This window comes from Cebus imitator, unplaced genomic scaffold, assembly GCF_001604975.1.
Source record: "Cebus imitator isolate Cc_AM_T3 unplaced genomic scaffold, Cebus_imitator-1.0 Scaffold101, whole genome shotgun sequence".
Taxonomy (NCBI): Eukaryota; Metazoa; Chordata; class Mammalia; order Primates; family Cebidae; genus Cebus; species Cebus imitator.
The window spans coordinates 980,004-1,003,891 of record NW_016107416.1 but is presented as its reverse complement, the minus strand read 5'-3'; the positions used below and the strand labels follow the sequence as shown (position 1 = coordinate 1,003,891).

The 23,888-nt window shown below is 48.9% G+C and overlaps 1 protein-coding gene across 3 annotated transcripts in view; it reads left to right on the top strand.

Annotated features, from left to right (window-relative positions):
• NRG2 (neuregulin 2) overlaps positions 1-23,888 on the top strand; it is a 187,295-nt gene that overhangs the window by 67,335 nt on the left and 96,072 nt on the right. The window lies entirely within an intron of this gene.

Below are 23,888 nucleotides of genomic sequence, written 5' to 3'. Positions count from 1 at the left end.
TAAATATCCTGGTGTTTTATTGAACATTTAAGTCTCTTAACCAACCACAACTTATTTTTGTGTATTATAGGCCTGGTGTTTTAAAATTTTAGTTAGCTTGTTATTCCATGTCATTATTGGACACTCCTTTCTTTTTGTCTTAATACAAAATGTCACTTAACATTTTACATGTATCTATAATATTACATTTTATCTAAGTACTGATACTGTTAGCAAAGCCTTTGCTCAACACCTGGAATTGTTTCTTGGCTTTATATTATGTTCCATGGACTGATCTGTTCTGTACCTGAACATCACTTTTTAAATTATTGTAGCTTTAAAATACATTTTAATATCTGGTAGTGCATGTTCTCTTTTTTTTTTTTTTTTAATTCTTCTTTATCAGTATTTTTCTTGGCTATTCTACATTTAGTCTTCTAAATGAATTTGAGACTCGGTGATGCCCTTGGGGGTGTTAATTTGGAATGGTATTACATTTAGAGGTTACCTTGGGGAGATCTACATTGTAAAGTGCTACATTTTTATGTTCATTTATTCCTTTTATTCCTTTTTGTTTATTTCCTTTAATAGAGCTAGAGCATAATTTTCTATTGATAGATCCTGCACATTTCTTACTAACATTAGTCCTATCATTTTATGTTTTTATTGATATTACTAATGGGATGGTATTTTCATTATATTTTATAATTGCATATTGCCCATGCAGTTGAGAATGCTTGATTTTTTGTACATTTGTTTTGTAACTGGAAGGCAAACATGCTGTCTTCTGGTTTTCCTTTTGTGGGTTTGGGCCAAAGGCATGTTTGACCTATTTTGAAGCCATTTAATTTCCTTGTGGGCCTGGGCCACAGCTCCACCCCTCCCCCCACCCCCACCCGCAATTCCCTGTCATTGTGAAAGGGGCTTGGGTGAAGAATGGCAGGCGCAATCAGCTCCTTGTTGGCTTCCCCCTAAGGACAGATGTGTTGCAAAGCAAATGCCTATCTAGTTCTTTCCCTACTCCAACCCCAGCTGTTTGGATGCCAGGAAGGTGACTTACCATCTAGTGGAAAATAGGCCCATAAATCAAAGCTGACACGGCAGAGTGATCATGGAGGAGTTAGGGTGTTTAAACGAAATTTGGTGCCAACCCTGGAGGCTCTCAGGGAACCCTTAGGACCTATAAATATCATCAGCTTGGTGTCTGGGCTGGTTGAATGCATTTGAGATCGTCCTTTACTGTGGCCCAGAGGCAGAGGTAGATCTGCTTCTTTTCTCCCCATGTTGGGGAAACTGAGGTTGAGCAAACAGGATAGTCTCCAGGACGGTGGTGTTGTAGCTGTGTGCCCTTTCTAAGAAGGATGGATATTCATTAACTTTCAAAACCCAAGGGGGAAAAAAAGAAAAGCTGGTTATGGAGACTGGCCTCATTTTCAAGTCTGAAGCAAACACATGTTTGGAAAGGTTTCACAGATAGTGCTAACTAAGGATTCCCAGCAGGTTTTACACATTCTACTTTGGTGGAATGTAAAGATTAGCACTGCCATTTCTGTCTGATTTTTAGCACTCGGGGTTATATCCCAGTCATGAGCACTCTCTCAGCTCTCCTGCGTTCCCACTGCTTCTGACCACAGGCCACTTCTTCTTTGCTCTGCGGCCTTTCATACACAGGTTGCATGCTGGAGGAGAAGATGGTCCCAGAGGTACCCTGAAAAAGGAGATCAGCTCATCAGGGGATCACAAGGCTAGAATAGGCAGAGAGAAACACAGAAGGATAAAGGAAGTTGGTGGGAGTGGTGGACACAGAGGGTCGGAGTGCAGGGTAGAACTTAGAAGCCAAGTGATTAGCCCAAATGAGCCTTGCCTGCGTCTTCTAGCGGCTCACTCTGAGTGCCCCTCCAGTGGAGGTGGGGATGCTGCCCTAGTCTTGGTTGTCCTATGAAGCCTACCTCCTTATCATGTGGGGTTTTATCAACCTGGCTGAAAAGCTCTGATCCTGTACCCAGACCTTATGCACTGGCCAAACCAGTTCATTTTCTCCACTCCTTTCCTTTTATCCCTAGAACCAAATGAACATCCAGGTTGTTGTCCAAGTGTTCCAAAGAAGGAAACACCGCCGTCTTGGTTGATGTTTTACTTCAGTGTTTTGGACCATCTTGTTCCCAGGATGTTCTCTTTTATAGCTATCCTAGGTCTTCTTGTAATAGAACCATCATCCTGTGGCATGAATTGAAGAATGTGGAGAACAGTCAGACATCTTTTTTTGTATAACCCTTTAGGGACTTCTAAAGGTTATTCGGTTTGTCGTTGAACTTTTGCCGGCACAATTAAGTAAAAATAATACTTGTAAAGTAAGGGGCACAATGCCTGGCACATAGTAAAATGATGTTCACTGTTTTTATTGCTTTATTTATATTATTCTTAGGCAATGATAGCACACTCTGTTTGTAATATTATTTAAGTTTATATGTCAATGGGAGGTATGGAATTTTTCCAGTAAGGACAGGAAAGGCACATAGTGCTTCCCTTGCCTTTCCTGTTTGAGAGGTAAACATAGTGAAAGCCAAAGGTCATCATCTATTATTTGAGGTGGAACTAGAGGCTAGAGGCTCACTACTCCACTAAACTCTAAAATATTTGAGGGCAAGAGTTGTGTCTTATTTAGCTCTGAAATCTCTGGTTCTGAGCATAGAGTTGGTTCAGTAGACATTTATAAAGAAAGGTAAGGAGACAGGGAGAAGCTGGTGTGGCATCTTAGCACTGCAGGAGGCACTAAGATGCCTGTACAAAACTGTCCGTCTAACATCTCTGCCAGACTGGGGATCCAGGCCTCTTGCTTGAACACACCTGTTGCCTGATAGCACACTCCTTTTGAAGGCTGCCAGGGGGTCAACTCTAATTAGTAGAAACGTTCCTTCTATCGAGGCAGAATCTGCTCTGCCTTGACTTTTGTTAGCTCTGTATCTGTCCCTTTGAACTACACTCAATCGGTTTAGTCCTTTTTCCAAATAACAGCCCTATCAATATAGCTATCATTTGTTACTTCTTATCATATCTTATTCTTATTTCTTATAATTTCTTCCAGATAGCTATCATTTCTTATTTCCTTTTTCCAAATCTAGAACTTGCTTCAGAAAAGCTGCAGGAAACTGTGTCAGAGTCATAATAAGTTATTAAAAGCCAAGTATGTTGGCCCTAATCTCGGAGGGTTAAATTAGAATGTCCCTTTCCTCAGGGCCAGAGGCTACTCCTGGGGTCAGAAGAATATGGTAAGGCCTCTGAGCCCTAGAACACTACAATCCTTCACGTTCTAGGCTAGGACTTTGGGCTGCCACGCGGCGAGGCTGACTGCAAGCTCTAGAACCCTCTGCCGGCAGCTTTCCACCAGGTGGCGGGGCATTACCTGGCTGAACGCGGGCCCGCGCACCTTCCTCATCTCTCCACCAGGTGGCAGGGCAGGCTGTGTCTCAGCTCCTGCACCGGCCTCGGAGTGCCTTCTCCCCCTGGGCTAGGCTGGAAGGAGAGCTTTAGGGGCTTTGGAAAGGTCGGCTGCCCTCCCCAGTGAGGACCAGAAGATGCCTCTGCTGCCCTGTGGAGGTGATGGAGCTGGGTTTTGCTGGGCTTGCTGAGTCCTGGGCAGCCTGTCCAATAATATGCCCTTGCTTGTTGGAGTGGTGTCCAGAACACAGCCTGTTGGGAGGCGGCCCTCAGTGAAAGGCCCCTGAATGGAGAGCTCCGGGTGTGGACGCCGGCGCTGGCGCTCGGGAGCTACTCCTCTGCCCTTCCCAGCCCTCCTTCCTCCTTCCAAACCCCTGCAGGCGTGGAGGAAGGTGCCGCTGTTCCTCTAGCCCATCTCCTTTGGCCGGGATCGACAGGTTCCTCCCCTCACACAACGAAGATGAAGTCCAGGCTTGCAGAGTGAGACAAAATTCCCCAGGCCTCTTCTCTATAGAGGAATGTTCCAGTCTGCATGGAGGATGTTCCAGTCCTGCACTGCTCCTAAACCAGGCCCCAGGAGGCTCCGGGCCTGGCCTTGTGCGCGCTGCCCTCCCTCACGCATGCCCTCTCAGCTCCGGGCCCACCACGGAGGCCTGTTCTTTCTGCGGCCGGCCTCAGCAGCTGTCTCTGGCTCCTCGTTTCCGCATCTTTCTTTCTCACCCCTTCTCGGCTCGTCGGGCAGGCATGGGGATTCTGGGCCCAGCTTCGGTATTTCACTGGGATGGGACTATCGGAGAGCGGGAAGGCCTAACGTTAGGCTGCCATGCCTGCTAGGAAAGCAGAAGCTGTTTCCCTCAGAGGCCTGGGGGGTCAGCGCGGCCTCCTCCCCTCGGAGGGAAGCACTGGAAGGGGCTTGAGTGAGCATGCGGTCCTGTTTTCCTTTCATTTATTTATATTTATTTTTAAAAAATTTTTTGAGACAGGGTCTTGCTCTGTCGCTCAGGCTGGAGTGCAGAGGCATGATCTCCTCAGCTCACTGCAGCCTCCAACTCCTGGGTTCAGGCCATTCGCCTGCCTCAGCCTCCCGAGTAGCTGGGACTACAGGCACGCGCCACCATGCCTGGCTAATTTTTGTATATTTCGTAGAGACCGGGTTTCACCATGTCAGTCAGGCTGGTCTTGAACTCCCACCCTCCTCAGCCTTCCAAAGTTCTGGGATTACAGGCATAAGCCACTGTGCCCGGCCCTTTTCTCCTTTTGTAGTTAAGAAAATCAAGACCCAAGGTTAAAAGAGTCTTCAGGGCTCTGACTAGAGCCCCAGGCATTCTAATTCTCTGATGAGGCCTTGCATCTGAGGGCCTTCAGTTACCAGCCTCTCCTTAGAAGTGTCTCTGCTTTTCTTCCCACCTGGCCACCAACTGCCCTCTCCTGGTCCCACTTTGTGCATGGTAGCAGTGTCTTCATCAGCTTTTGATGTCTGGCCTAGTCTGAGGGTACATTTGGCCACCTGTGACCTTTGTTGGGCTGCAGGATTTGGAAAGAGAGGGGAAGGACACTTGTCTTTCAGTAGGGAGACTGTTGGGGGAGGGGGTATGTGTGTCCTGAGAATGTCTCAGTGGGTTTTCTATTCCTCTGCTCAAGAGTACTTCTTGGGCATCTACCTTGTACGCAGGGCTGAGTGGGATACAGGTAATAGTCCCTGGCGTGAAGGTGCTTGTAATCTAGGCATGAGGTTGACTCTAAACAGCTTTCTTGAATCCCATGATCCCTGGCCCCAGCACCAGCCATTGCCTCCTCTTCCTTTCCAGGCACTCCCATTGACCCTACCGCCTTGGGCCATGCAGTGTGGAGACCTCTCACATGTGATTTCCACATGACTGGCACCTCAGGTCTCCTGTAATCTCCTGGGTGTTATCTCTCGGAGCAAGGAGCGAGCAAGTTCTATTGATGTGGAGCCACTGGGGAAGGCTGGGGACCTGCACAACCGCTGTTCCTCCCAAGCCTTCTTTTGAGCAGTTTCTATATTCTCCTTCCCATCCAATAGGGATGGGAGAAGCCTCACCAGCCTTCTGCATCAGGAGGTATGGTCTGAGCTTACTTTTCTGTGCACTTAGGGAAGCTTCTAAACCACAAGCTTAGATTGTTTTACTTTTCTGTTTACAGCCTATCAGCACTCAGCACACTGTTTCCCAGGCCCTGTAGGTCCTCCTGCTTCTGCTCCCCGCTCTCGGCACCTCCTCAGCATCCCTGACCGTGCCAAACTTCCCTGTTCTCCTTTTTTAAGCCGCATACTCTCTCATTTCTAGACTCTTGCATATACTAACCTCTTTTTATGAAATCATTTTTTCTTCCCTCTTTCCTTCTCCAGTCTTTGCTGGCTAATTCACACCACTCCTAAGAGCTCATTTAGAATGTCCCTCCTCAGGGAAAGCTTCCCAGCTGCCTAAGCCTAGGGTGGGTCCTCTGATCTTACCTCTGATGGTGCTTGTCAGGCTGAATTGTAGTCATTTGTTTCTTAATATCCCTTCCTTACCAAAGTCACGTCTCTGTAAGGGAAGGAGCCAGTGGTTTTATGTGTTTGTTTCTTGGAGGGATCCTCATGTTCCAGTGCAGTACCTGTCACATAAGTGCTCAGGTTAGACTTGTGGAATGTGGTGTGAGTGCATGGGTGGATGGGAGGGCCAGTGGGCCTTCCTAGAAGAACTTCCTGCCATCCCAGATCTGGATTCTCTGGGTGTTTAAGTGCATCACTCCTGTGTTTCTGTGGCAATGGAGCGAAGTGCATAGAGGTTCTGTGGACAGAGACCATTCATTCATTCAGTAAATATTACTGAGTCCCTGCTATGTGCCAGGCACCATACGGACACTGGGGATACCATAGTAAATAGGCCTGACGTGGTTCCTAAACTCATGGGACCTATAACCTAGTGGAGGAAACAAATAATAAGTAAGCAAATATAAAAAGAACATAATTATAAATTGTGAAAAGTCCTGGGAAGAAAATGAATAGGCTGATATAGGGCAATATGAGAGACTGGTAAGGGGGATCTTGCCCACAGTCCCCTCTCCCCCTGGCCAGCACACCTCTCCCTCTGCAAAGGCCATGAGCCTCACATCCATACCTCTGCTGGCTTTACCTCAGGGTCACATCCTGACCTTGGCAAGAGTTGTACTAATGAACACTCCTGACAGCTTTTCCTTTTAGCACTGTCTGCATCTGGGGTGAAGGATTCTACCAGACTGGGAAGGAGGTATATCTTGGCAGAGAGTATAGCTCTGTGCTTTGCTGCTGGTAGGAAGACCTTCAGTAGGGCCAGGATTCATCAGCAGAAGTGCCAGAGTCTCTCTGTCCAGGGGCCTGAATGGGTGAATGTTCAGGCCCTGTTATGCATTGGGGCATTAGCAGCACTGCTGTGAGGTGGCATGAAAGCCATGGCCTCCTGCCGGCCGCTGGGGCTGCTGCTGCCGTCCCTCCCTGTTCATGAGGACTGCGTCACTCTGCTCTTTGGCATGGTCTGGGGTTGGGGAATGCCGTGCCTCCAGCTCTGTTGGCAATTATGCTGGTATGGGTTGCTTTCTCCGAGCAGCTGTTTGCCCTTTTGGAAAACCTGTGGCTTTGGTTTGGGAGGAGTTGAGGGAGTCGGGGTGTCCCTCTGGGGTATTGTCCCCGACCCACCCTGGAATACATAGTGAGCTGTCAGACTCCACCCATCTCTCCCACCTAGTTCCCCTCTGGACCATTCACGCAGGCTCTTAAAAGTCTTAGAGCATGTGACAACTGTGCCTAGGGTGGGAGGAGGTTGTTGTTGTGGAGCCAGGTGGGGAGCTGGAGAGCTAGCTCGACCATAAGGGGTTGACAAGGTGGTGACAGGGTTCCTGCCCTGAGGCAGTGCTGATATGCCTGCTGCCACCAACAATCCTAGTGCCCTTGCATCAAGACACCTTTGTCATGGGAAAGTTGGGAAGGACCCTCCCTCTCCCTGGACTTGATAGGACCCAACCACTTCAGTAACTTCAGGGGTTGGGTAGAGCAGGCAGCCAAGAAGTAGAGGCACTGTCAGCTTTGGGAACCTCTCTGACGGAGGAGTCTAACTCCAGCATCCTTTGTTCTTTGAGCCTGTCTGCAAACGCCTGTGTCCAGAGACCTGGGACACACTCCCCAAGCATGCATGTGACAGTGTTTGTGTCTGGTAGAAAGGGCATGTTTATGGCAATGTTTGGAACCATGTGATTGTGGGTGCATGTGCTCATGATTATGTGTCTTAGCTTCAGGGGATTTTGTGTCTTTTGAGGTTTTGGGTACCTCTGAGAATAAGACTGGACTGGGATGTGTGTTTATGATAGGCTCTGATTCTAGAGTGGGCACGTGTGTGTGTGTGTGTGTGTGTGTGTGTATGTGTGTGTATTTGTATTTCTGTGTGTGACTAACCATACATTCTCTCTGGAGCTAGTTCTTTAGGCCAGAAAGGAGATACATAAAGTTCCAAGAGAGGAGGGTAGACATTGGAGGGCCGGGCTGGGAATTGGAATTATGACCATTTTCTAGCACCTTTCTTCAGTCTGCTTTTCTTCCCATCCCTTCTTTGTTCTCTTACCCCAGCTTTGGCTCTAAAGGAAGAGAAGACCCTAAAAAGGCTTTGTGATCAATGTTCTTACCAAATCTGGGGGCCAGGCATGGCTGGGCTTGTCCAAGAGTCAGGGAAGTGAGGAACTGGGCAGCGCAGAGAGATGTTACGGTTCCTGGAACAGAGGCCCCCGCCTTTTTTCTCCCTTGTTCTTTTTTCCTGGCTTGGAAATAATAGGTCTTCAATCTGAGATTAGGGGAAAAGGAAACAACCAGAAGGGAACCAGTTTGAACAAAGACAAGTTGCTGGATGTGAACAACCCCCACTGTTGTGATCGAGTATTCTTACCTAGATGAGATTCTGTGTGCTGGGGTGGGGCTTGGGGTTAGGCAGGGAGCAATGAGGACATTCAAGGCCACCAGGCCTACAGAGAGGCAGGACAGCAAAAGTAAGCAGGAGGGCAGGCTCTAGAGTCAGGCAGACTGGAGTCTAAGCCTGTCTCTTTCTTTACTGGCCAGACCTCTCCAAGTCTCAGCTTCCCCTTCTATAACCTACAGGGTGCCTGTGAAGACCAAATAAGAAAATGTATATAAACTGTTTGGCACAGCAGCTGGCACATGGTAAGCATAAACGGTACTGTATGTATAGGGCTCAGTTCTTTCCTTATATGAGGATCAGGGTAGTGAAGATGAGGGAGGAACCTCAGGGAAATATGTCTTAGCTGTCTGCAGAAGAAACACTCTTTATCAAGAGACTCCAGTGCAGATGCCAACCTGGTTGAGATGGAGGCAGTTTTCCCCCAAGGGCTGGCAACTATACTTTATTTGTACCTGCATGTGTATGTGAGTGTGTGTCAGGACAGATAAGGAGGGAAGATACTCATCCTTTTAAAGGAAGAATATGGCCCAAGGATACCTCCAGACTACCCTAGACAGTGGTTATAAATATATCATGTCAGGTTATTCAGTGAATTTAGGGATGCTGGGGACATCTACTTGAGAGCTACTTTATGGAGGTCAAAGTGTTGTGCTTGTCTGGAAACCATTTGTCTGTCTGTTCGTTTATTCACTATGCATTCATTTATTTAATTCACCAGTATATGTGCCATGTCAATCATGGGAGGCTTAGGCCTATAGAGATCTCTTGAGATTGAACCTGAGGAAGAGAAATCTGACCTGGAGAAGGTCAATCTTGAAAAATGACCTTCAGGTCTAGAGAGGGCTTTTATATGACTCCATCTTGCCTGTGAACCAGAGAAGTTATATGTTTAACTGCAACATGGTTAGGCATAGTCCGAGGCCCAATTTTTTGGGATCTGGCCTGCCTGGAGCAAGAGATGGAGTAGGTCACCACTCTTGAGGACCCCTCCAGGCCTGGGCATCTAGAATATTTCACCAGCTTGGTTGCTGACTTACTGCAGGACCTTGGGCAGATGACTAAGCACTAATGAGCCTCAGTTTTCCTCTCTGTTAAATGGTGGTGAGAATGTTTTCTTTCAGTTCCTCCCTGCCTTCTGGGGCTTGGGAAGGATGAAGAAACCCCCTGTGTAACTTCATGGGGCTTCCTGTGAAGATGGTCTAAGCGAACACCCTGGCTGCCCGTGCACTCCTACCCTGCGCTTCATTCATTGCCCAGGATTCCCAAAGCAAAAGGTCTCTCTTTATTTACCCCCATCCTCGTATGCCCTGTCAGAGTTGATTCTCCTAGAGATGCCAAACCACTTCCCTCTTCCACTTCTGGCTTTTACTATTACCCCTGCCTAGAATGCTCTCCCCAGCCTTCTCCAAGGGAATCTTGTTCTGTCCCCACGGTTTCAAGCCCTGCTGGCTCTGATCATCCTTCTCCCACTGGAGCTTTGGTTTTCTCTCTTAATCCTCCAAAGCTTATCTCCAGCACAGCCTTCCTCTTTCTGTGCTCTCTTTAGCTCTCCCCCATTCTGGCTTTTTGTGTCTGCCATGTGATCTGCTACAGGGGATTAGCAGCATTGGTAGAAGGAAGACTTTCAGGGGCTGAACTTGATGACCAGGGAGAACTGGAGGGAAGGATGAGAGGGGAAAATATGCTGGGGTGGTCAAGGGCTAGTTCATGGGGCCAGGGAAACAGATAAATTGAAAGAGACAATCAGGTTACCACTGTGGGTTCCTCCTGCCACACCCAGCCATCTAAATCCCAATGACCATCTCTCTGTGCTGGTCAGGAAACCAAGAGCCTCAGTGGAGTGGGTGTAGTTTGGGAGGCCAGGGGGCATATGCATGGGGCTGCCTTGGCCCCCACATTATACAGGGTTTGAGGCTGGATGAGTTTGCGTGTCCCCAGGCTAATGCCAACTCAGGACAGCGGCTATTGCAGAGGCTTCCTGAAACTGGACTGAGCTGCCAAGGAGAGAGCTCTTCCTTTAGGAGGCTGGGGATGGCCTGATAGCAGCCGCTCTTTGCTTTGCCAGCCCCTCTTTCACCTCCAGCTCTCAGTGGGGAGCAGGGGCCAACCACAATCTAGAGACTGAGCTGGTGACATATAACAGGAATGGCCCTGTTCTCTGGTCAGCCTCCCATGAGAAGCTCCCCAGGGGGAGGGAGGGACCTGCAGCATCTGACCAGATGTGGAGGTCACAGAAGGAGTCCAGCCCCATGCTGATCGGCCCCTTCTGGGTTGCTGTTCCTGGGCTGGTGGGAGAGGGAGGGCCTGGCCTTGAGGAATGTTTTATTCCTCTGGCTGCAGCAGCCAAAGACCATGGGTCCCACATGTTTCTAAACAGGCTTGATTGTCCTCTGGAATGATGTGTCACATGCAGGGCTGGAGCCTGAGTCCTGGCAGTGGGGGAGGAAAGGGGCAGGAGTGGGGGTGAGGGACACTGAAATTCCCAGAGAGACAGGGCAGTAGGGCCGCAACTCAGGGAGTGGAAGCCCTGCCCAAACCTCGATCATGGCAGATGCACTAATGTATGGTGGCAGGGCAGACGAGGGCACCAGCTGGGGCTTCCCCTTCTCCCTAGACCACAAACCCAATCAACACTCCCCAAACCCTACTACCAAGGCAAGAACCGTAAACAGCCTGACTCAGAGCTGGGCAGCAGCGTACAAGCGTATTGGTTCTGTCATTAGCTATAATAGCAGCATCTCACCTGGCTGCCTATGCCTTTCATCCGAGCCTCTCAAAGAACTTGACAGACAGCAAAGGGTTCTATTATCTTCATATTACTACTGGAGAAAGCAAGGCCCTGACGAGCCTGACAACTTCTTCAGAGTTCATGGAGGAGCTGGGAATGGGCAGGTCTCCAGGTCTTGGGCTTGTTGGCTTCTCCTCCGGCATCCCTGACTATGCTGACATGTGCTAGGAGGCAGTGGGGTTAACTTGTCCCCTGAAACTGATGTTGGGAGGTTCTGTCCAACATAGGAAGTAGGTTCTGAGTTCTTAGGCATCTACTTGTTTATTCTTTCTTCCATAAATTGTCAATATTAAGCAATTAACAGCAGCAATAACGGCTACAACTTACATGGCCTTTACTGTGAGCCAGAGGATGCAGGTGCTATGTTACTTCCATTTACAAATGAGGAAACTGAATCACAGACAAGTTAAGTAACTTTCAGGTCATATATCCAGTAACTGACAGAGTTAGGATTGAGGCCCAAAAGTCTGATGCCATAATTTTTTTTCTTGAGACAGAGTCTTGCTGTTGCCCAAGCTGGAGTACAGTGGTGCAATCTTGGCTCACTGCAGCCTCCGCCTCTTGGGTTTCAATGATTCTCCTGCTTCAGCCTCCCGAGTAACTGGGACTAGAGGCATATGCCACCGTGCCCAGATAATTTTTGTATTTTTAGTAGAGACAGGGTATTACCATGTTGGCCGGGCTGGTCTCGAACTCCCAACCTCAGATGATCCGCCCACCTCGGCCTCCCAAAGTGCTGGGATTACAGGTGTGAGCCACTGTACCCGGCCCAAAGCCATAATTTTCGCCATAATATTATATTACCATTCTGGACCATACCTACAGCAGACCTCGTGTCAAAGCAGAGCTCCAAACTCAGCTCTGAAGAGAGGAAGGCCCCAGTCCTCTCTTCCTTCCTCATTTGGGGGCAATTGATATTTGGAACAAGTTTCCAGGAACCTTGCCCTGGATCTTGGTTATAGGGATGTTGTGGAGTAGATTCCTGATTTGACAGTTTCTGATGTATTAGAGCCCGGGACCCAGGGATAGAGGTGCAGCATTACCAACCCCTACTCACCTTTTCCTCAATGCCAGTTGTCTAAGAACTGGGGGGAGAAGAGTCTCCCAGCCTACCTGGCAGTGGCTAGCACAGTGAGTATGCTCTTTGACAGGAGGCTGCCACACTCATCTTCCAAGACAGGGAAGTCTGCTGGGTGTGGTGGCTCATGCCTGTAATCCCAGCACTTTGGGAGTCCGAGATGGGCAGATTGTCTGAGGTCAGGAGTTTGAGACAAGTGTGGCCAATGTGGGGAAACTCTGTCTCTACTAAAAATACAACAACAACAAAAAATTAGCTGGGCATGGTGGCACGCCCCTGTAGTCCCAGCTACTCAGGAGGCTGAGGCAGGAGAATCACTTGAACCCAGAAGGCAGAGGTTGCAGTGAGTGCAGTGCAAGCCACTGCACTCCAGCCTGAGTGACAGAGAAAGACTCCGTCTAAAAAAAAAAAAAAAAAAAAAAAAAAGCTAGGGAAGTCTTATTCTCTGTCCCAGGCCAACACCCTCTCTTGTACAATGCTCACCTTCTCCATGGTGGGCACATTAAAGCACAGCCACAGATGGCTACTTGTCCTGGCTTCTCAGAGAGGCCCACAGGCCCTACCCCAGTCTGCCCTGCAGCATTTCTGGGGATGGGGTTGATCGTCTGGTAAAAGCCACACTGGGAATTTGATTGTGCCAAAACTTGCTGTGGGACCTGGGGCAAGTCACTCATGCCGTCAATGGGCCTCAGTTTCCTCATCTGTGGAATGAGGATGTTAATCTAGTGCTGAGATCTCCCCTAACACTCTGTTCTGTACTTGGCTCCTGGTTTTTTGATACCTAGAAGGTAAAGTCTCTTACGAGATGCCTGGGTGAATCACAGACATGAGTGGTGAGCAGGGGTGGCAGGAAATAGTGGGAAACTGAGCTAAGCAAGTTCGCCGGCCATTTCTATTACATGCTTCTAGTTCAGCTATTTGTGACTTTCTGAAAAGTTTTTGGTTTGGGGATTTTTATTTTTATTTTTTTTGGTAATTTTTTCCATATTTGATCATGGCCTAGAGCAGTGATTTTTGGAAAGATACAGTGAAAAACCCCTTCAGCTGTTTGTAAGCATTGCAAACACCCGCAAAAAATATCCTTTTCCTATTTAGAAGAAATAACATAGTTATGTTTTCCTTTTCAGTTCAAGTAACTCCCAAACAACTCCAAAGACTTGGCTAGTAATTAGTCCTTAATGAAGGGGACTGGACAGTATGTGCTCTGCAAAGTTTGGAAAAGAGAGATTTCAAATCAAAAAGTATTGATGCTTGAAAAAGCTTGCCATTTTTTCCTGCTTGCTGGCCCTACCCCCTACACAGCAGCCTCTTCCCAGGAAACCCAGAGTCTCAAGCCATAGCTCATGTGAGAATGAAGTGAGAGCAAGGTGAACACACCTTCTGCTTGAAGAGACTGGTGGTTTTCTTTCCCACACTAGTGGTCTTTGCCTATTTCACAGACTGAAAGACTGAGGCTGGGCAAAGTTGTAGTCAGGCCTTCCTTTGCTTTGTAAGATGAATTGAATGGGCTTGTGAAAGCTTATATTTGGGGTCCTTGTCCCAGGAAATTTCCAGGAGGAGCCTTCCAATCCTAGGCAATGTGTCCAGGGAAGTCATTGGTTCTGGAGTCTAAGTCCCACCAGAGTGAGAATCCAGAAGTGCTGGCCCTTGCAGAATGAAGCAATGATGGCTGAAGTGCCCATAGGAAGCGGAAGGGCTCTCTTTCGGATGAGCAAGGAACCTTCTTCGTCTTATCAGAACACATCCTCAGAGACTAGTGCTTGGGGCTTCTCTTCTGCCATCTCCCCACTCTCAAATCTCCCTTGGTTTCTTCTTTTGAACACTTTTATCTTGCTGACTCCAGGAGGAATGCTAGTGCTAACCTGGAAGAGAAATTGCCATCTTTTCATTGCTCTTCCTCACTCTGACACCTGCACATCATCACCTGCAGCTCTTGACAGTGAGTGCCTCACCGCAGGAAAGAGGCTGCCCTCACTCTGCATGTCAGGGCAGAGATTGGACCTGGTGGGTTGGCAGGTGGAACAGAGTGGGAAGAGGTGGCAGTATGGAAAGAATACTAGACTCCCGATGCCTGAGATCTGGTCTCCTAGATCTATGGCTGACTTCCTCCGGGCCCCTGCAGACCTCTCCTTCTCTCCTTCTCAGCTGCCTTACCTATATAGCAAGTGGGTGGGGCTGCATCCTCTCTGGGGCCCTTTTCAGGGCAAGGGATCTGACTTGGCCTCTTGTTCTTGGGATTCTTTATTTGAACACACACACACACAGACACACACACACACACCCCCTCACCCTCACCCAGATTTCTGAGTGGGGGAAGGTGACCAGCTGGTTCCCATCTCTGCTGAACAAGAGAATGCATAGATTCTGGGGTGGACCAAACCTGGACATGAGAAACTACTTGGCCAATCATGAGAGTCCTGCAGCCTCAGGCTATGTAACCAAGGGAGGTTGGCAGGCAGGAGCATGGACAGAAGGACCTTGAGTGGGCCTCGCCAGCGGGAGAGTTGAGGAAGGACCCTGAACTTGCGTACCAGCCAGTGCCAGCATGTCATTTTCTCGCATCTGGTTCCACATCTGGTTCCACATCTGGAACCAGCCAGATGTTCATTTCAAAGTGCTGATGAGCCCTGCCCTGAGTGCCTCAGGGGGAAAGCCATTTGGTGACACTGTCCTCCAGGCCCTGTCATCTTCTCCAGATGGTAGCCCATTTTTCAGCTTTGCATCATTGGGCACACCCACTGTACCACGAAGCTGGGGAGGGGTTGAGGACAACTGCTTGGGATGAGGCCTGGCCTCAGCCTCTTTGTTGGGCGCTGAAACCTACAGTGCATTTCCATTTCTTTCTGAGCAGCCTTTGGCTTCCTGGAATTTCCACATCCTGCCTGTTGGGATTGGGCCACTAGCTGCCCTGCTGAATGAGCCTTTCCATCTAATGGCCATGTGGCCACTACTTCCAGCGTATGACCTTTGCCTGGTGAATCTGTTTCCATCCCTGGGTTCCAGCTGTGGCCCATTCAGACTGTCATGTCCTCTTCATACCTTCAGAAAGGAAGGGGCTGGAACCAGCAACTCCAAGCCTTTGAGAAGCCTGCACTGGGGACCCTGGAGGATGCTGGAGTGGCAACAACAGCCTGATCCTGCCCTCAGGCACCTTAGATTCTTAGGGCTAGGAAGGGCCATCTGAGAGCCCTTAAAGAGAAGTCAGTCAGGTACGTCACATAGGTAGGGCCTGAAATTGCAAGAGTTAGAGAAGGGGGAGATTACTGTGAGTTGGGGGTTAGGGAAGGTTTCCTGGGAGGTTCCAACTGGTCAGGACAGGGACAGCCCAGAGCCTCCTGACCTGACTATCCAGGCGCCCATATCGTGCAGGTGCTAGGAAAGGCAACTGGATGCTGCGGATTGTTGACAGTGATTTCTACAAGCTGGGGAGGGATAAATGGACAGAGGGACACATGTGAGTGGGGTGGGGGAGCTGCTGAGAGGCACACATTTGTCTCTTTCCTTCTTGGCTTGGGCTTCCTTCATCAGCCTCCAGAGCCTGCCCTGCAGTGGTCCCACCTTCCCCTTTCTGTCTCAGCATCTGCCTGCTCCTGTGGAAAGAGCCTACCTGTGCAGGGCTTTCACCTGCACTCTCATGTGTGGTGAGCAGGTAGACAGATGGCCCGATGCTCACCTTACAGAGGAAGAAGCTGAGGGCAAGGATGTTTCAACGGCTTGTCTGAGGCTGCGTGGGGCTGATCTGACCTGGGACTCCCCTCTGGAGTGCAGAGCACCCTCCTGATTTGTCATGTTTCTACTCCTCCTCCCTCAACTCATCAGACTTGCATGGAGGTCCTGCTCTGTGCACAGCACAGTGTAGTCCATGGTCTGCCCTTAAAAAAGCATCAAGTAAATATCTACTTACTGATATCCCACCTCACTGATAAAAGAGATGTGAGAAGGCGCTGGGTTATAATCTCCTGAGGAGACAAGTCTGGCAGCCATGAGATAGTTAACAACAGTCCAAGGCACATGTGAAGGGTCAGCGTGAGCACACAGCCCCTCCCATGATTCCCCACTGCCTGCAGGACTGGGCCCCAGTGTCCTAGCCCAGCTCATGTAGCCTTTCGCCATCTGGCTGCTGCCAAACCTCTCTAGCCTCGGCTTTCACCATTCCTCCTCACAGTCCATTCTTAACTTTCCTGAGCTCATTGTAGTTTCCATATCCATCACCCTCCCTCTCCCCTCTGGGCCTCTGCCCCAGCTGCTCCTCCTCTTTGCAACACCTCTCCCTTCCTCCACTCTGTTAACTTCTATTTGGCTTTTAGGTCCCCACTTGTCCATCACCTTCTCTGAGAAGCCCTCCTGTCCCTCAGTACTGACCCTCCCTCTGTGCCCCCAAGGTGTTGGGTGCATTTGTACCCTAAGCTCAGTATTTGCATATCTGTAACTGCTTTTTACTGTTTGACTTTCTCCAGACTGTAAGCTCTTCGAGGGCAGGGCATAACCCTCTCATTCTCCATTTTCTCCATGCTGTCTAGAATGGTGCCTAGCATAGCAGAGGGCCCCTGACAAATATTGTTTAAACATACACGAATTGAGTTGGCAAATGCAAGAAGAAGGGTGATGACAATCGTGGGTGGCCAGGTCAGGGAGACAGTGCCCTGCAGAGAAGGCAGAACTTGGGCTCAGACTGGAAGAGTCATGAATAGAACAATAATAACAATACTAATAACTAATGTTTACTGCATGCCAGGCTCTGTTTCAAGCATTTTCTAATTTTATCCTTACAAAAACCCTGTGAGGTAGGCATTATTACTCTCCCAATTTCACAGGTGAGTGGAATGTAAAGGGGGAATAGTAATGAATTGGTCGAGACAAAAAGGCATTTTAGGTTAAGAAAAGTGCGTGAGCAAAGATAGAGGAACTTGGCAGGATATGTAGGGGCCTCTGCGGAGAGTTGCTGGGGTGGAGGGCCTGGCCTGGAGAGCCCTGGGAGTGAGGATTGATGACGTCCAGGGTTACTAAATCACAGAGAACCTTTAAATTGGGGCTTAGAAGTTTATTTATCTTGACTGAGGCGTCGAGAAGCCATTGCCACTTCCTCAGGAGGAGACTGGGCAGTGGGACGAATTTGGCCACAGTGTGATTGATGAATTGGGAGGGAGAAGGCAGGCAGGACAGCCAGGAGAGTGCTGGCATGATTTCCCTCCCTTTCTTCCCCTCCAACCATTTTAATTCTTCCTATTCAACGTTGTCCACTATAAGTGCTGACATGGGCGACCTTGAGACCTGGGGCTGGACAGCCGCTGCAGGTCTCCTGGGGCCCCAGCCTGCTCCTCTCTGGCTTGGCTGTGGCTGGCTGCTTAGGGCTGTGACCGTGACCTGGGTTGGGCTGGATTTCTCCTCCACGGTCACTTTTGCTAATGAGAAGCAGTTGTGCTTGCCACAGATCGTGCAGGAGGCAAGGGGAGAGAGCCGCCTGGCCTCATGCTTGCTCTGTGTCCCCCACCCCTCTCTGGGTCTCTTTTTTCAGCTTCCAGCCACTCCTCCCATCCCGCCCCTTGCCTCCTAGTGAGCAGACTACCTGCCCTCAACTCTGGCCCATTTTTTCGGGTTCTTTTCAGGTTTCCAGTGCAGAGAAACTGCCAGGGGTGGGGTGGAGTTTCCTGAGGGCCCGTGAGTACTGTGTTGGGGACCCTTCATGGCTTCCTCCTACTATTTGTCTCTCTCTGCATCTTCTCCCTGTTGTCCGATGGGGGGCTTGGACCACCTGGGCTCTGAGGTGCTTCTGGTTCCCGTGCGGTTTTTCTTCTCTTTCAGTCTTCCTTTCTCTGTCTTTCCCTCTCCCTCTCAGTATCTCCGGGGCTGGGGCCCTCCTAGGGTGAACAAGATATGTCCTTTCCTCTTCTCATTATCTGGTCAATCCTTCTTATCTTTGGAGACTCCATAGCCTCCAGGAATCCTGTTGTGACCACCCTACCTTGTCAGTGTTCCAGAAAATGCTGGCTGGGCCCTAGTGCAATTCCCCAAGGGTGTCAGACCACCCAGCCCTGATAGCCTTGGGTTGAGTTTTTGTGGCTCATCTGGCTGGTTCTCTCAGGATGAGAGCTGGTGGGAAAGAGTTGGGGATGGGGCACAGTGAGGATGGAAGTGGGGACAATAAGCACAGATATTCTAGTGTCTTCCCCACCAGAAGCATCCAGAATGCCTGGCGTCATGAAGGCAGAGGAGAGGGGCCAAGAGTGTTTCTCTGGCTGATCTCTTTCTTCCAGCTCTTCCCAGACTCAGGACCCTCTTCCCCAGGTTTGTTAACCCTTCAGACCCAGTCACAAAGGCCCTTTTTGGCTGCATCCACAGCTTTGAGTTTCAGTAGCGCTGTCTGCAGAGCAGAAGACCCACCTCCCAGCTCAGCCCCCTCTCCTCACAAGCACAAGGGCGGCCACGGCCCAGTGTTAAATGCTAGTCCAGACTTCCTCCCCATGTCACCCCCAACCCCAGAAAATGTGTCAGAGGCCCACTGACAACTCTTGAGGCCTTGCTGTTTCTTCTTCTCTCTTTATTGAGGCCTCTTTTTTATGGCAATGCTGTTGATAGTGCACATATTCCAGAGTAATATGTTCAGGATTAGGCCGCACAATGAGGTTATGACTTCCTCCTGTGCAACCCCCACCCAGGGGAGCTTGCCCTCCATCTGGCCGGCGCACATCTGGCTCAGGCTCACAGCTGGCCAGATGTTGCATCCCTCTGAACCCAGGCCTGCAGCCTCCTCTGCTAAGGGCTGGAGCTGTACACATACACATGCGTGTGTACACACACACACACACACACACACACACACACACACACCCCGCCCCACTCCGTTTGGAGCATTGAAGCACTGAGGTCATCTGGCTCTCCAAGGCGGAGGAGGAGGGAACTCGGCCTTGGTGTGATTATTCCTCCTCCGCCGTGGTAGGGCAGGCAGGCTGTTGGGACATATCTGCGTAGGTATGGAAATATCAGGTTCCCTGCCTCCAGCCCAGACGGGCTAGAAGGAAGGACCCACTTGAAACCAGGCTGTGAATCTGGAGCCTTCTCCCACCCCATCCAGGGGCCAGCTGCTCTTAGCAAATTCCTCGTGCACTGATTTAAAGGTGCTCTGGAATCTAAACCACACAAGCTCTCCTGTCTCATGCTGAGGCTGCCCTTTGCACCTTTTTTCTGGCCGCCCACCTGTTTCCCACCCTTGCCTCATTGTCCTCTTTTCCTCTTCCCGCCTTTAGTAGTTCATGGATTGTGCAGTTTAAAGGACAAAATGTAGAGAGGCTAGGTCCTGGACCCTCAAATAATTGAGAAGTGATCTGCCAAGTTTGTTTGCCCATTGGTGTTGGCAGAGGCTGGGCAGAGGAGTAGGGTGGAAAAGGAAACTGCATTTATTGGGTGCCAACTATGTGTCAGGCACTGAGCAAGAAGCTTTGAATATATTATCTTGGTTAATCCCTGCAACCACTCTGCAAAGTAGATATTATTATCTTTATTTTACACACAAGGAAAGTGTGTCTCAGAAAGGCTAAATCTTTTGCCCATGGTCACATGGCTAGGAAGAAGCAGAGTGAGAATTCCAAAACTTGACTACAAACTAAATGCCCTTATGCCATGCCTTCTTCCTGGCGATGTAGTTGGTAAATGCCTCTACCCATCTGTAAGTCCTCCTGGCTGGCCACTGCATGCCCTGGATCTTCCAGGGCTAAGACCCTGAGGCTGCAAGCTTTGTCCTTCCTACCAGGCCAGGCCGGGCCGCCTGGGTGAGCCGGGGGAGGGCATGCCATAGGAGGGTGCAGGGCTGAGGTTGCAGTGTTGTAACCAGTTGGGTTTTCTGCATGGTCGGTCAAGAGCCTGCGGATTGAGGTCTCAGAAACTCAATTAGGAGTTGAGAAAGCTGGGTGGTGTAGGATGAAAGGCAGGCGGATGGGCCAAGGAGGCATCTCAGGGAACTTGGGAGCTTTCCATGGCTGTGAGACAGAGGAACCTCATTAGAGAGAAAAGAGATCCACAGAGCCCAGGCTGCTGTTGTTACCTCATGATTCCATCAGCCCTCCAAAGGGCTCCCAGCATAAGGACTATTCCAAGGGCCCTCCAGGGTCCCCTCTTCCTGACCACAGCATATGGCACCCCAGAGAGGCAGCAGGGGGTGGACAGGCACCCTCCAGCCTGGCCATGATCCACTAGGTCCCCGTGACAGCACCAGCATTTGACTGCCCTGGGCTTGGAGAGCAGGAATGATGGAAGGCCTCACTCCTACCTCCCAATACATAGCCAAAGAGAGACATAGACACCCAAGACACATACACAAACACTGCTCCGTATCTTTCTGCCTCAAACAAAACTGTCATTTTAGAGATGAAGCTGAAGCACAGAAAGTGAGGGACTTGGCAAGGTCACATAGCCAGCAAATGTGTACCTTCTCAGTCTGCGTCCAGAGCTTGACCCACAGTAGGGAGGCAGCATGGAGCAACAGAAACAGCACAGGCTTGGAGTCATCCAGGCCTAGGTTGAAAGCCCAGTTCTACCTCTTCTCTGCAATGTGACAACTCTTGGAGCCGGTTTCCTCTTTAGTAAACTTTCAGATTTGCATTGACGATTAGAGACAACATCACAGATGCTCAATAAATGGGAGCTGTTATTGGCAGCAGTGGCCAGGATATTGACTGGGCCAGTAGTTGAGATGCAGCTAGGATGGTGGCTGGGAGAGGGGCTGAGCGGTGGGCTGCAATGGCGGCAGTGATCATCGAAGTGATGGTAACAATGGTGTGAAGTGGACCTTTGTTTGGGGGAAAGAGTGGTGCATTCAGGGTAGGTCTCTCAGGAAGTTCAGACCTGAATTTCTTTCCCACCACCAGAAGGCTTGATATGTGGGAGCCTTGTGGTTGGATATGACCAGATGTCGGTCGCAATGGGATTAGTTTAATTCTGACATGTGGAGAGTATTTGCCTCAGGAAAGGCAGCAACTGTGAGTGTGGTCACCTGCAGGAGGCATGGTTAGCTTGGAGATGACCAAAGCCACCTTTACCCTCCTGCTACCCTGGTTCTCCAGGAAACTGCAAGTCACAGTACAGCTTTGGGACCAGAACCTTCCTAAAAAGGTGGGAATGGGAAGCTCTTTAGATTTCAGTGAAATGGGAGAGCTTAGCTCTCTTAACATGAGGGAATTTACTACTTTGAAAGAAGCTAAACATTCTGCAGAAGGCATATCATACTCCTGGGTGTGAGGGAAGTACTGGGATGCCCAGCACTGTATCCCAGCTCCCAAGGGACAGGCAAACCCTCCAGCTCTCCCCTGGAGTGGGTCGAGATGGTCCTGCCAGTCATGGAGGGGGCCAGCGTTAATCGTCTGTGTCCCTGGCATTGGGAGTTTGGCCTGTGGTTTGTGACTCACTCTAGCTGACCTTCTGAAGGACATAGAAGAAGTGTTGAAACAGAGCTTGGTTCCAAGCCTGCTCTACCCTAGGGAGCCTGAAATTATTTTTCTACTAATGATCCTTTGAAATAATCCTTTTAATCAGGTTCCCCCTGGGAAAGGTCTGGGACACTGCTCTTAACAAATTTTCCCTTGTGTCTTTCTCACACACATGCCATTCTCAGCAGCCTTTTGCTGTTTAGACAGAGGAAGGAGCCATGCAAAGAATGTAGCTGTACTAGTTGCCCTTTGGAAGGCCTTCTCCCCTGACCAGCCCCCTGCCAAGCTTTGAGGATGTCTACTACTTTCCTTTTCTCATGCTCCAAACCCAAGGGGAGCAGGACTTGTCTAGGGGCAGCTGGTAAATATAAACACCTAGCCATGGCCAGACACCCAGCAAAGCCTTCTTTAGAAGCGACCATTTATGTGTGAACCTTAGAGATGTGACTTTTGAAGACTAAAGGAAAGTTCTCTGCACCAAATAACAGTCATACTGGGGTTATTTCTTAGTATAAGATGTTCTTCTTAAGTAAAATGTAAGTTCCCTAGTTGAAATAGAATAGAAGCATAGAAGGAAAAAAATAAAATTATATATATGTATATATATCTATATAAGTCTGGCAAGATATACACCAAAATGTTTCTAATTATTATCTTCAGGTAGTGGATGATCTAGTGACTTTTATGCCTTACTGATACTTATTGAGAATTACTTTTGAAATAAGAAAAAATATATTAGTTCAAAATTCCCTTAAAGGAAGGTCATACTCCATTACCCATCTGTTCTTCAGTAAAAATTAGTTCTGGGTCTTTTCCTAGGAGCAGGATTTGCTAGAAAGGGGGAGACCATCTCTGATTCCTTAACCCTAAAGTAGTGATATCATAGTTTGTACATAGCATGACCATTATATGTCTGTGGAATAATGTATTGATTGATTTTTAAGGGCTGTTGGAGAGATGGAAATGATGAAAATTTGAGAGCTGAAAGATGGGGGCCCCTGAAGCTTCCTTAATATACAGCTTCTTTTTCCCTTAAAGGGGGAAACAGGAGATTATTTTTACAGTGGTCAAGTTAGTCTTATTTGTTTCATTCCTCACTGAAGTGTCTACATTATGGATTTTTGGAGAAACCTGTTGATAGGGAATTGAGGGATCTGATCCTAGAAGCCTCAGGGTCACCAAGACTCAGAGGCCTTGATTGTTAATGGAACATGGGTGCCTGTGGCTGCAGAGCCTGCCTGTGGTGAGGGAATCTTGACTCTAGCCTCTGTCTCATCCTCATGTCCAATCTGAAATCAAGTACTGTAAATTCCACCTCCTAAACACTTCTCAGATTCTACCAGTTCTCTTCATCCTCACTGCCACCACCCTTATCTCACCCAGGACTCCTGCAACAGCCTGCTAACTGGGATAACTCCTGTCAGACTTCTATTCTGTATGCTTCAGTCAGAATAAATATTTTAATATGCAGATATTATCTTATTATTATACTGCTTAAAACCATTCAACAACTTCCCATAGCACTCAAGATAAAGTCCAGACCTCCTGGTATGCAGTTTTGCAATGAGGATTAGACACAACATAGCAGATGCTCAGTAAATGGGAACTGTTATTGGTAGCAGTTGCCAGGATGTTGACTGGGCTAGTAGTCAAGATGCTGCTAGGATTGGAAGAAGGGCTGAGTGATGGGCTGGAACGGTGGCAGTGATCATCGAAGTGATTGTAACAATTACATGTGAAGCAGACCTCCGTGTGGGGGAAAGAGTGGCTCAGGCTAGGTCTCTCGGGAAGTTCAGAGCTGAACTTCTTTCCCACCACTAGAAAGGTTGGTATGTGGGAGCCAGAAGGTTGGAGATGACTGGATGTCAGGTGCAATGAGACTGGCTCAGTTCTGGCTACAGAGAGTTTTTGTCTCAGGGAAGAAGGCTTCTGCCTGTTTTGATACAGTTCATTAACATTATGCTAAATGAAATAATCTAGTCATAAAAAGACAAATACCACATGACTCTATTGATATGAGGTGCCTAGAGTAGTCAGATCCATAGAGACAGAAAGTAGAATGGTGGCTGCCAGGAGTTGGGTGGGGAGGAGAAAATAGGGAATAATTGTTTAATGCGTATAGTTTCCATTTTAAAGATGAAAGAGCTCTGGAGAAGGAGAATGGTGATGGTTGCACAAAAATGTGCATGTACGTGATTCCACTTGTACACTTGAAAGTGGTTAGAATGGTAAATTTTACATAT